Raw genomic sequence first — 4,810 nt, forward strand, 5'->3', positions numbered from 1 at the left:
CCAGCATCCCTAGCTATCCATCATGTCGGGAGACCAGCATCCCTAGCTACCCATTGTGTGAGGAGACCGGCATCCCTAGATACCCATCGTGTCGGGAGACCGGCATCCCTAGATACCATTCGTGTCCCTAGACTTTCCCCTGCTCATCATCCCAGCGTTGCCATGTGTTCCCTGGGAGCAAGCCAGAACTGGAGAGGAATTCAGCTAATTCAGAACCTTCCAGAAAAGGAGCCACTCTTTTTATTTCTGATGTCACCCATCTTCTTAGGTCTCAGGAATTCTCATAAAATTTGGTTTCTTTATTTGGTTATATCAGAAAGCTGTGCAGTTCTGTCCCTAATTTTAGAACATTTCATCATCCCAGGAAGAAATGCTCATACCCATTAGTTGTTACTCCCTACCCCCTCCCATTCCATGGGAACCACTAACCTCCATCTCTCCAAGGATTTGCCTTTTCTGGACATTTCATGTAAGTGGGCTTGGTATTTGTAGCCTTCTGTGCCTAGCTTCTTTATCTAGCATAATGTTTTCCAGGTTATATACAGGATATCAAGTATCAGCCTTCCATTCCTATGTAATATTACAGAATATAGACTGTAGACATTCAAGTTCATTCCTTTGCATATGAATTTCTGGGTGTCCCAGACTTTGCTGAAGATTATTATTCCTTTACCACAGTGAATTTTCTTGGCACTCTTACCAAACATCAGTGATCTATAAAAGATTATCAGTTTAATTTTGTTAGTCCACAGGTACACTCTTACTCCAACACCCCATAGACCGGACTCTTCTGGCCAAACGCAAAAATGCTCTGAGATCAAGATGTGTTAGCCTTCCAACGTTGTTCTTTTAGTGGAGCATTCACTGCTCTGGGGCCCCTGCATCCTTCGTATGAAGTTAGGATCTGCTTATAAGCCAAGTGAGATTTCGCAGGGACTGTGCTAGATCTGTAGGTTACCGCGGGGAGATCTGCCCTTCACTAATGTTGATCTCACATTGTACAAATGGGAGATGTTTATCCTCTCTGCTGTGACAAAATACCTGGCAAAATCATCCTCGGGCAGGCAGGGTTCGTTTTAGATTCTGGTTTAAGAATGGATGCAGCCGATCGTGGCATCGAGGGCATGGGGACAGGAGGAGCAGGATGGGTGAGTCAATTACACTGTGTCCACAAATAGGAAGTAGAGTGTAGCCAGCAAGTGGGGCCAAGCTATAAAACTTCACGTTAGCCCCTCCCTTACCCTTCGGCATGTGCTTGCAGGAAGTCCCAACATCCTAAGGCTTCTATAATCATTCCGAAACAGTGCCACGTGCTGGGGATTAGGTTCTCAAACAAGTGAGCCTATGGGAAACACTTCTCAGTCAAAGCCCCACAGATTCTTTTCTGTTTATTGAGTCATTTCTTTGAAGGGTGGTTTTCAGTTTTCAGTAGCCAAGCCTTACATGGCTTCTGTCCAATATAGTCCTAAGGATTTTGACTGGTTTTGAAGTTATGAGGTTGTTTTCTTAATTTTGATTTTGCTTCTTGATGGTGGGTGTGTAGAAATGCCATTGATTTTCCCGAATTCATCTTCCACTCTGCAGCTTTGATGGCTCTGTTTCTCAGTACTAATTATTTTTTATGGATTTGCAGTCTTTCTTCATTTTTAATACAGACATTCACAGCTACAGATTTCTCTTTTGGCCCCGACTTACTTGAATTCTTCACATTTTAGTGCTTTTTGTTTCTATTTATAGTCTCCAATTATTCCTGTTCTCATCTCTCTTGTCTGACCCATGGGTTTTGGATGAGTATGCCACCTGATAGCCACATGTTTGTGAATTTCACCAACTTCCTTCTGTTGCTGGTTTCTGGTTTCACTTTACTGTGGCTGAAGAAACACACTTTATAATTATGGTATTTTAAAACTCACTGAAGTTTCCGTCATGACCTTGCATTTGGTCTATTTGGGAGAATGTTTTCTGTATACCCAACATGTGTATTCTGTACTCCTTGGGTGCTCTCTGTTGAGTCTGTTTTAAATCTTTTATTATTTCATTTTATTTTTTGAGACAAGTTCTTATGTAACCTAGACACTGCTTGAGCTCTCTGTGTAGCTGAGAAAGGTTTTGTGGCTTCCTTTCTCCCAAGCTGTGATTACAGCTACCTGGCTTGTGAAGTCCTGGGGATTGAACTCAGGGCTTTACATGCTAGATTGCCAACCAAACTAGCTTCAGCCCTTACATTTTTTTATGGTGTTTCCAATGACTCTTATTTCCCTGCTGATCTTCAGCCTATTGTATCTGTCATTGAAGATGTTGGCATCTCCTGTCATCTCTATTAATTTGTCCCAGGTATTGGGCCAGGCTTCTTATTTCAGGGCATATAAATTTGTCTTCCTAAAACCCTTGCTTTGTTCCTAGGGATAGTGTCTTTTATTAATCTTTCATATTGTCTGGTTTTTGCATAGCCTTTCAGTTCTATGGATTTGGGTAGCTTTGGTTTTGTTTTGCCTGCCCTTCTGTTTCTTTGTTTCAAGATAGAGTCTCATGATGTAGCCCTGGCTGGCCTAGAATCCACCTCCATATGTAGATCCTTCTGGCCTTGACCACACAGAGGGCTGTCGTCCTCTGCCTCCTGAGTGCTGGAGTTAAAGATGTGCATTGCCATGCAGTTTTGCATTTCTCTTTAAGCCTCGTAGGTTTTCACAATGTGCAGCTCTGTTAAAGTTTAGGCTCGGGGTTGCTGTGTTCAGATGATGGTGGGATCATTGCAGGATTGTCCGGAGCCTCATTGACTCATGGTAAAGACGTCATAGAAACTTGGATTCTGCCTTTATTGTTCTGTTTCTGTAAAGAGATACCATGACCAAGGCAACCAATGACCAAGAAGTGTTTAAGAGAAGGAGAAAGAGAAGGGGAGAGAGGGAGGGGGGAGGGGAGGAGAAGGATAGAGTCAGCCTTAAGCCCGGTAATGATGACAGTGGTTTCCACCTCATCTTTGTCAGGGGGAAGCTGGAGGCACAGGCCTGTCAGGAAGCACGAATCTGTACCAGGTAGCAGGCGCACACTAGATTCTCTCTTCAAACAACTGGTTAGGCCTCTTGGTGCCTTTCTGCTTTTCACAGTAAGGACTTGGGGGTTGTGGGAAAGTAAATTCCTTGTCTAGGTCTCGTTGATTATGCCATATAGCTGGAACAGAAACTTTCTGCGAACCCCGATCGCTTCTGGCACCTTAAATGCAGACTGGGAACCTCGTTTCTGAGACATAAGAGAGGAGATGTTTGGGAGGATTTTTCTATTAGAGAATCTTCTGGTAACACTGTTTCAACCACATTTTTTTTTTTCCATTTTTATATTCCAGTTAGATTGCATCTGTTGCCCTTTCTCTCACATCTCAAGCAGCCAATATGTTATTTTAGGGAAAAAGAATACATGGCCACATCTGGTCAATAAAAGTTGGAGTCCACACAGCCTTCATGTGTAACTGAGCTGCTGCAACAAGCAGAGGGCTTTTCTTCTCAGCAATAATGATTTGTACAGGCTTCAAGTCTCAGTGTGGATCTGAATTTCTGGGCTGTTTATCATCCTCTTTGAGACCTCAGCGGACAAGCTCCCCCTCCCCAGACTTTTAACAAAACCCAGGCAGGTTGTTTTTAAGACGCTGTTGTTTTGTATTTCTATCTTTGCTTTCTTGACCACCAGCTGGAAGTCATTTTTTGACTTTGAAAAGGAACCCCAATTTGATGTTTTAGAAAGCCAGCCAAGGGACCCAATCTAGCTGCAATTTCAGACATTCGGAAAATGTCCACATCGTTCTGACCTTCAAGCCAGTGATGATTTCAGCCGGTGATGGTTAAATGTGTGTGTGTGTTCACCTTCGGGAGGTGGTCACAATGATTTAAATTGCCTGCATTTTATAATTTGGTTTCTTTCTAATTTATACTTTTGTGTAGCATTCATTCAATAATGTTACAATGAATTGAATTCCAACTGGTTTGCAGTATTTTTCTTAAGGAAAATGTATTTTTATTTTATTCATTTATTATGTGTGTGCTGTATGTGTGTTGGGGGGAGGGAGATAGAGAGAGAGCTAGGAACCGAGCACCCGGTTGTCAGGAGACAACATTCAGGAGTCTGTTCGCTACTTTTTATGTGAGTTCTGGGCCTCAAATAATGCAGGTCATTAGACCTACGTGGCAAGTGCCTTTGTCCACTGAGCCATCTTGCCAGCTCCTAGATCCAGTTTTGTAGCTGAAGAAAAGATTGCAAATACATTCACTGCTAGAAGCAGTACATTCCTGTGACCTTCGCGGTTTCTTAATTTCCATATTGTGCAGCCCTCTGGGCCCGTCCACATGCTCTTCCATCTTCTTGAACAGTCTTCATTCCCTCATTGTACATGCACTTTAACATGTCCTATCTGCCGCCTGTGGATCTTCTTCCGGACCACTGCAGAGCGGTCTGTACGTTAGTGTGAGTGGGGTGCATAGCAGAGACAGCTGCTGGCTGTGACTGTCCTGTGGGGTATCATACAAAACCAGGATATAACATATAACATGTACCCGCTTTTCTGGCATCAGCCTGTGTGGATTGAGATTAGCTCCCTCGTGAGGACACAGCTTGAATTGCAGGCAGAGACTCAGCCACCTCTATGCTTACCATCTTCCTTCTGCACTGTTCACCACATAGCTGTCTCTAGGGAGTGGGAGCTGGGGACATTTTGATACTGGCTAACAATGGGGCATGTTTCCCCCCTTTAAACCTGTTTTGTATCATACACAGGTAAAGTGTAAATTTTTACAAAATAGGCAAAATTGATTAAGATTTC

At 43.2% G+C, this 4,810-nt stretch overlaps 1 protein-coding gene across 3 annotated transcripts in view; it reads left to right on the plus strand.

Annotated features, from left to right (window-relative positions):
- The window catches only part of Ldlrad3 (low density lipoprotein receptor class A domain containing 3), a 241,252-nt gene that overhangs the window by 105,009 nt on the left and 131,433 nt on the right, over positions 1–4,810 (plus strand). The window lies entirely within an intron of this gene.

Source organism: Microtus ochrogaster (genome assembly GCF_000317375.1).
Source record: "Microtus ochrogaster isolate Prairie Vole_2 chromosome 14 unlocalized genomic scaffold, MicOch1.0 chr14_random_1, whole genome shotgun sequence".
NCBI lineage: Eukaryota > Metazoa > Chordata > Mammalia > Rodentia > Cricetidae > Microtus > Microtus ochrogaster.